Below are 9,128 nucleotides of genomic sequence, written 5' to 3'. Positions count from 1 at the left end.
GAGTGCTCCTCACCTCCCCGACCGGGCGAACTACATTTCCCAGGAGGCTCCGGGTGCCCCCCCGCCTCACTCTGCAACAACTGAATTTGTTGTTTTGTTGGTGGTTTTTGCATTTGTTTCTTTGTTTGTTTGTTTGTTTGTGTTTTCTCTATCGCTCGCACCATTCCACGGCTGTTCTGCTGCAACCGCAATGGCTCCGGAAAGATGACCAGGGGCTGGTGGGGTCAGGGCTGCCGGCTCCCACCCTAGCACGGGCTAGATGAAAAAAAAAACCCAAACCAATAAAACAACAAATTTAAGTTTTTTGCTGGTTTTTGCCTTGCTTGCCCTAAGAGTTCTTGAAGACACAGCCGAATTTTCCAGGCCACCTGGACACTACTGAGCCTGTAATTCCTGGAGAATACCCAGTCCCCCCCATTTCCATGTGGGCACAGGGCTCATGTGGAATCCCTGATGTAAATCCCGGCCATCCTCCTGTGTCTGTGCCCCCAAATGAGCCCTGTGCTTGCTGGAAGGACACAGGTATGCGAAAAACGCCAATCACTTGTTTTTAAAAGTTTAAATGTTTAATAGTAATAAAATGATTATAAGAATAGTAATACAATTGGAGTAATAATAATTTGGACTATTTGAATTAGGACAATATGAGACAATAGAGACAAAGGGTTACGGACGTCCGGGTACCTTTTTCTGGGTTGCATAAGCCCAAAAAAGGACCCCCGTTAACAAAGGATTAACCCTTAAAAACAATAACCTGTTGCATATTCATACACCTCATACATGGTGCATAAATTCCATTCAAATACAGGATTCTGTCTGGTCATCATCAGTTTCTTCCTCCTAATCCTTATGGTGTCATCCTACCAAAGTGAGGCGGGAAGTTGTTCGTTTCTCCTGATAATGGAGCAATAAATTCTCTTTCTCTGAAAGATTTAGGTGTCCTGTGGCTGCTACCTCAGTGTGAGTCCTTTCTTTAGAAAAAAAAGTATCCTACATAGCATAGTTTCTATTTTAACATTTTGTTATAACCTAAAACTATATTTAACACACTACTTAAGAAAATTAATATAGCCTTACTTTCTAACACAACACATATAATATTCATTTTAATATTTGTGAAAAGCCAATCATAAAATATGCATTTTTCACAGGTACCCCAGGACAAAATGCTCTTCAGCACGGCCCACGTTTCAAGCTGGCGGTGAAACCTGAAGCTTGGCGTGTTTCATGTTGCTGCATGTTTCTTTTTATTCATGCAAGAGTTTCCCATGACTTAATCTCTTTTACATGCAATTGTTAGGGCTGAAGGCTTTGTCACGGGATTTTCCCCCTGAATCACAGACCTTCCTCTTGGAGGGATATGCTTGCTAGATGGCAGAGACAAAGCACTTTCTGAAGCTTTTTTTTTCCCTCTATAACATATATGTTGTCAAAGACAAGGCAGTTTGCCACTGCTTGTCCAAAAAACAATGAATCAGTTCTGGTAACTCTCCTTTGAAATAATAGTAGTAAAAAAGCAGGATGATCAATGTGTCAAACATCAGCTAATAAAGTGGAAGGAATGGCTTGCTATGAGCTTGTCTCCTGTGATCCCACCCCCATCTTTACCTTCAAATTCCTCCAGAGGGTGGTGAGGTGCCTCCTCCTGCCTTTGGCACAATCCTCGGGCCATAAAGCTGCCTTTAAAAGCCAGCTGGGGGTTTCCCCGGTGAAGGGAAATATTGAGTGGCAGAGAGCCAACATAGCTCACTTAGGCAACTCTCTGTTGCAACATGAGTGGAGGAAGGAGATTAGACAGAGCCCTGGTGCTGATTCAGAAAGGCCAGAACCCTTTTAACCAGCAAATTAAAGTTGTAGCTGCATCTTTTCTTCCCACTTGATTGCCCCACACTGCCCATCCTGCTTTATGACACGTAAGAGTCAGAGCTCACAGCTTCTGACCAGGATAAAGCACAGTTCCCGGCCTCAGCACTTAAAGGGATCTGTATGATAGCCGGGAACGACTCAAACTGAGCACTGCATTCTGCTTTTCCACTCTGGCTCTGCTGTCCTCCTGGGTGAATTCAGACTTGTGAGTTGAGTGGGAGTCTGTCAGAAAGAACAATTGTGAATGGAACTGGATATTATTTATATATAGATATGCACAGAGAGAGTATAAGATTATGACATTTTAAACTGATTTTAGCTGTTTAAACATTTAAACCATAGTGATGGTGATGTCCACCAAGGAAATCCTACCTTGTGTTACATTTGCTGTCACAAATTGTTTTGTGCAATAACTATTGGCAGGTCCCTGATGGAATTAGTAATATTTGTTAAAAGAAGGGTTGTGCTTCTGAGATCCAGAGAGACTTTGAGGAAGATAAATAAAGTGAGTTCAGCAATCAGGCAATAGCTTAAAAATCATTGCTTATGTCAGTGTGACTAAAAAAAGAGATATAACTCACAGGGTGATTTTGCACCATGTGCTCGTATTTCAACACATGTCAACAGGGCATTTATTCTCCCCAGATCTGTAAATGTGTTAATTCAGGCAATTCAAAATCTGTTCCTCTGAAATCCTGCCTGAAATAAAAATAAATCTTGCAATCTTTTGGTATCAAGCGTTTTGCTGAAATTGCTCCACTATACATTCGTGGAATCTTTAGAGATTCAGAGCCTTTGAGATGAGTTCATTTATGGATGCACAGGCAAAGATAAAGCTAAGATATTCTCTTGCTTGTTTTCCAAATGTACTGAGATGTTAATTGCTCTAATAGAGATGCTAACTCCTTTGCCACGGGGCAAAGACGGTGCAAGAACGGCCTATCTTTCAATCCCTTGGGGTTTGGGGGTTTTTTTGTGGAACTGATAGAGAAATTGCACTTTTCTGCATTCTTTAATATGATACCAAAGAAAAGTTTCTGGAAATAGACGAAATTCTGTCTTTCAATTTCTGTCTTTCAATTTCAACTCTGTTCACACTGAGGCAGAGAACACATTTAACTTGTCATTTAAACCCACTAGTTAAAGCATTTGTCACTGAGGAGTGACCCAAAAAAAGTTTATTTACCTAATATTCTATATCTTATTGTTGTTTATATAACTAGGATATATAACAGTTTGTTGTTGGTTTGTTGGTTTTTTCTTACATTAGAGAAATCAGCTAAAGACCTGGAAAACCTGGTAAACACATGAACAGCACATGCTCAGAAGTACAGTGATTGATCACCTCATTGGTATGATTAAAAGGAAATTCTGTTCTTTGAAAGATGGTTTTTAAAACTTAATTCAGTGTTTGAACAAAGCACAGCACATTGGAAGCCTGATCAGCAACTACTTCTTATACACTGTATAATTAAATGTTGATAAGGGGGTTACTCTCATATTTGCTAAATTCTACTTTGTGGCAAGATGAGCGCCTTCTGTAGTTGCAAATGTGTAAAGTCACAACTACAAGGAGAGTTCTTTCTGTTTAGCTCTTGCAAATGTGCTTCTCAAGTAAAATGGACTGGAAGATAATTTGGAATAATCAGCTCTTGTCCTGTGCATACACACAGGCAGAAAAGTTACTGCTTTATCTGGCCAGAATAACTTTCCCACATGAGCAAAATCTTGAGATGGTGCTCATTATGCTTTTATATTGCTGTAAATTAAAATACTGCATGAAAATGTTTATGCTGAAGTTGGAAAGGAGCTACTTCATATTTTCTAGCTTGTGTAAGGGAGAAAAAGAAGTTAGATTATCCTAGGCTTCACACATATGATCAGAGGGGAGAACTAGAAGTGGTTCAAAAAGTCATTTGATTAACATGGATTTCACACAAAATTTAAGCCAAATGTAAGAAACTGAGAGCCAAAGATCAAGACAAACAAATCACTGATTAAGAAGATGACAAAAAGTGGGTGGAAGTTCAATGAGGTGTGCAAGGGAGTAAAATTTTACCTTGTTCTGAAACAACAAACAAACAGAACAGCACAATGTGCCACATTCAGGAATGTGAGAGCCATGTTGTATCTGGCACTTGAACAACAGAGAATTATTGCTGCTGATATGGTAATTGCAGAGGTACAGAAAAAAAGTGGGTGGATCATGTGAAATTCATGAAATACTTGAGGTGAACTTACAGCAGGATTAGTCTTTTAATTGTGTACATTGATCTCTATGTACAACTGGTTTACTAAAAAGGCATATTGTTCATTCTCAAGAGGTTTAAAAATCCACTTCAGTTCAGTGTCTCTTTTTTTTGGTTCTTAAAATATTTTGCAACATGCTACTCCCCTTTGGCCTACGCAAACAAATATGTCTGCATATGCAAACCTACTAGAGCCACTCAAAACTGCTGTCAGTAGCTGGCTTTTCTGGTAAGAGCATTTCTGGTTGCTTTCCACGAGACAGAAATAATTTTAAACACTTTTGTCCAGCCCCAGATTCTCTGGCATGGGCTGTGTTCACATTCAAAACATTTGCTAATCTAAGTCTGATACTGTTGCCTTGTCCAAGGGCACAAACAAGGTTTCTGCGCAGCCTGAGCGAAAACTGAAGGACTTGCATGGCAAGCTGGATCTCTGCACTGTAACTGGGTCAGAGGATTTCCATGATGACCTTGACTACTGTCAGAAATGCCATTGTCCCTTGTGTGAAGGGTTAGGGCATCACATACAGCACTTTGCCCTGGCCTGCACTGCTCCCTCCATCTTAACCCAGCATCATACCTGCTAACTCCTGGTTTGCAACTGTGTTTAAGTGCATTGGATTTCCTGTGTTGCTGTAGCTGCCCATGAGCCTTGCATTTGTGTTTAATGAGGTTTGTATTTAAGGAGACTGCTCATGTGAACAGCAGTTACGGGATCAAATCTGCACTGCAAAAAGTGTTGCATTAATTTGTAATAAATGTAAATGAAGGATACACTCCTGGATAACACACACTAATTCCCAGGGAATTTCACTGCAACAGGGAAAATATGCAGCAGGTACCTAGGAGGTGACAGACTGCCTGCCTCACCCATCCATATCCATGGGAAATAAAAGTGGGTTGTTTCAGAAATACACTGAAAAAAGCACTGATACCGCTTAACCTGTTGTCAGCTCCCTTCTCCATGGCTCCCAAAATGTTCCTGACATGTCCCAGCATTCCCATTCCACCTGAAAAAAAAAAATCCACCAACTTTTCCCTTCCTTTGGAGAGAGCTGGGGTTGTTCAGCCTGGAGAAGAGAAGGATCCAAGTAGATGACAGGGGAAGAAAATAAATAACAGGTAACACTTTTTTTAACATGACTGGACTACCACAGTTTGACTCACATGGGTAGATTGGTTTTAGAGAATAGTACTTTTAAACATTTATTTCAAAAAATAGACTGATAAAGTTTTGCATATTACTTCACTGAGCTTGCAAAAATTTGCCTATCAGGTGGGCCAGGTACCACCCACTAAAAAAGTGCAGATACTCTTGAATTTCTTTTTCTACTTTTACACAACCTGATGTTTTGTCAGATTCCTTGAAAAGTACTACTGACACCTCAACAACGAATGTAAATACCCCTATGCTTCTCTCTTGACAACTCAAAGCAAATTGGAATGGTTTCTCAGGTATTTGGAGTAATTTAGGTAACAACTAAAATGAGAGAAGTTCTGTTAAACTCCTTAGTCAGGCATATGCCTCTAACTCTGCTCACTTTGATCTTGGCATCACTGGAAGAAATGGCATTTAAATTTGCTAGTTAGACTGCTGATAGTTCTCAATCAATCATATCAAAAATCTAACAACCAAGAAGATTGATTACAAATGCACATGAATATCTAATTTTCTCATTCACACGCACATATTGTGCACAAAACAATTGTAAGCTCCAAACTATCTCTCACTTGAAAACATAATTGATTTGTGGCAACTGAAGATTTGGAGGATTAGCTGAAATTATAAGATCAAAATTAGAAAGTATTGACTAGTTTGCAAAAAGCATTTCAGTGCAAGATCAGGGCAGGGGTGGGGTGGGTGTGTATTTGTTTCCCCTGTGTCTAAAAGGACCATAATAAAAACCCACACACTGAATTCTTATTCTTTCTTTTGAATTTAACCAGACTGCTAAACAAATGTCAGACAAGACTGATCCAAAGGAAGAAGGAAACAGACTCTGTGAAACAGAAGCACTGAAATCAAGGTATCTGGTTTTTAAGCAAGAGGTCTGTTTTGAACTTCTACTTCATGATTTCCTGTTAGAATTTGTGACTGGGGACTATATTGTCCCCCCTAGAACTGGAAACTAAGACTAGAGTTTTAGAAACTATACAAAATATGATGTATAATGTATGGTCTGGTGTTACAAACCACTCCTGGTCAGGCTGTGCAGGGTGGTTCTGTCTGTGCCCCTTCCCTGCACTGTGTCCAGCAGTTCCACTGTCAGACCCAGAAATAGTGAACATTAAAGCTTTACCAATTCCTAAATGTCTCCCCCTCCCCATGAGAGACCATTCCTGGCTTTTATCTACTGGGACATATCTCTACAAAAGTGCTACATGATGCTCTGAGGTAATTCAGGAGTGGTAAACCCAGAGCAAGCAGAGCTTTCATCCTCTCCAGGATGCCTTGAGATCCACAGCTATGTGGAACATTCTGGAGTTTTCTCCAAGTATTTTTCACAATTGCAAGGCCCAGGTTAAGCTGCAGGAGAAAGCCTGACATATATATGTAGAGCTGATGGCCATGTTAGGTGCTGCTTGGTTTCAAAGGCATTTCCAGTAGCTGATTTAAAACATTTACATCAGTGTGCTGCTCAAATCACTGAAACTTAGAGGTAAGGAGCTAATTATAGATGCTGTGAGCAGACCCACTGGTAGTCATTTCATAGAACTGAATGATGTCATGCCACAGAATAGCTTTGCAATCAGTTCAACAGGTGTTTCACAAAAAAGAAATGCAGGTGGGGGATTTGCATGGGTGTTTGTTACAGATATTTATTGGTTTTTACCATGTCCAGTTCTTCACACAAATGAGCTATTTATTAACAAACTGTTACAATGCCAGGTATAAACATTAACCAAGGAAGTGAAGAATTTGTACAGAGATTGACAGCTGCTTGCTAAATGTTCACTTTGATTGCATGTATAGAGGCTTTAGCTCTTTTGTGACTTGTCTTATGGCAAGAAGCATCAGCTTCAGAGCACTGTAGACTTCCTTCGGTGCCATCACTCCCTTCCCACTACCTCTGCCTTTGTTAACATCCTTTAAATGTCTAGTTGTGTCAGGGAGAGAATTGCTGAATTGAGATCGCTATGGAAAATTTTCCCTTGACAGTGTCAGAAATGTTATTCAGAGTTGCTCAGATAGCTGCAGGATTCATAAATGGAATACAACTCACCCTTTTCCCCCTTTAATGTGCTCAGCAGACAGGTGGCAACCCAACTGCTGGGAAATTCCTAAGTATTTATATCCTTTAAGTCTCCAATGATATGAACAAGTAATAGGAAATGTCATACACTGGGTGTATGAGCAATGTCCCCATTAATCAATCATCCAAAATAAACTGGATAATTATGTGTCTTTGTACTATATTGTGTACTGAAAGATTCTTATTGGCACTGCTCCATGTGAAGCTTTATGGGCAGAATCTCCTCTTCCACACATGCTTTGGCCAGGCAAAAGAGGGACTCATAAATGCAGAATACCACCTAGATGCAATTGCCTGCCTTCTGGTGCCAGCATTTGACTCCCACTTACACATAATTTTTTACTGAGTATAGAAGCTGTGAGGCAGCACAGATCCACACCTGAAAAATGAGATCTTAAGTTGCTCTAAACCACTGATTAGACCCAGCATGTTTTAGAGACAACTGGGATTTTCAAAATGAAGTCCAAACAAAACTTATTTTTTAATTCCTAGTTTCAAGACAGAATGGTTGATTCACAGCTTAGGTTGGTGACTGATGTCCTACACACCAATTCAAGAAGTGAAACTGGAATTTCTGAGTTACACTGGAGGTCCTGTGTGCCTCAATTCCTGATGATCTTTCATCAGTTTTGGCAGCAGACTACGACTTTTAATGGATGTGTCACAGGGCATCCTGTGAGACAGGAACTGACAGGGAATCCCAGAAAAGTGCTGCTGTGTACTTTCCTGGAACAACTCACTGTGAATATAGACTCTCAGCAAAGAACATGTAGTGCCAGACAGGTTGCACTCACTACCAGTGTGCTACAGATTCTCACTGGGCAGACACAATCTTTGCAGGCAGTACCCTGAGGCAAATTTCTCTGCATAACACGTGTATTTGGTGGGCACTGTGGGGTAATCATACATAACCTGTCCAGCACCTCTCAAATCTCTGGTGCCAGACAATTTACAGGATGGTCTGCTCTCCTCCCTGAACACAATGTGGATTCTATAGCTGTGTTCCCATCAAAATACACTGAAGTGCCATTAGGAAGCACATACCTACTGAAAAGTCTGATTGAGAGACAAGAATCTCAAACTACTTGAGCATACCTATGCAAACTACTGAAAAAAACCCAGGTGCCTTATGGATTGCAGAAAAGACAGATGTCCCTGAACCTGTAGTGCTGGCAGTCTGTACAAATAATTGAAAAAAATTATTAAAGTTAAAAATTATTAAAAAACTATGAAGCTCCTTGGCATAACAAATCATTCATAAACAATCCAGATGGCTTTGTTTCTTAGTCTTTGTATGTTTTGGCTTATACATTTCACAATCTGGCTGCACAACTGAGAAGAACCTAATACAATACAGCCCTTTTGCATCACTCTAGAAGTGTTGAGAAACATTTAACTGGAAGTAAATATACCCTGTGCAGCTACACTGTCCACTTATGAACAGCCATGGAGAGTGAGGTATGTAATTCAGAATATGACTCTGGGATTTTTTTGAAGATATATTTGCTTTTCCATTTGTTGCTAAGGATTTTGGGAGTGTTGTTGTTGTTAAAGGATTTTATACATAATTTCTTAAATTACTTATATATGGCCTTGGCTCATTTTAGTTCTGGGCTTTTTTCACACCTTTACCAATGTAAAAAGTCCCCCCTATGGATGTAAATGTGATTTGCTACCATGAAAACATCCAATTGCTAAGCACAACAACAACTTTTATCTGTCCTATAAAATCTACAAGCCTTACTGCATCACAGGCATG

This window comes from Melozone crissalis, unplaced genomic scaffold, assembly GCF_028551555.1.
Source record: "Melozone crissalis strain CALT ecotype California unplaced genomic scaffold, PUWL_Pcris_2 ptg000033l_1, whole genome shotgun sequence".
NCBI lineage: Eukaryota > Metazoa > Chordata > Aves > Passeriformes > Passerellidae > Melozone > Melozone crissalis.
Note: the sequence above shows the minus strand (reverse complement) of the source record.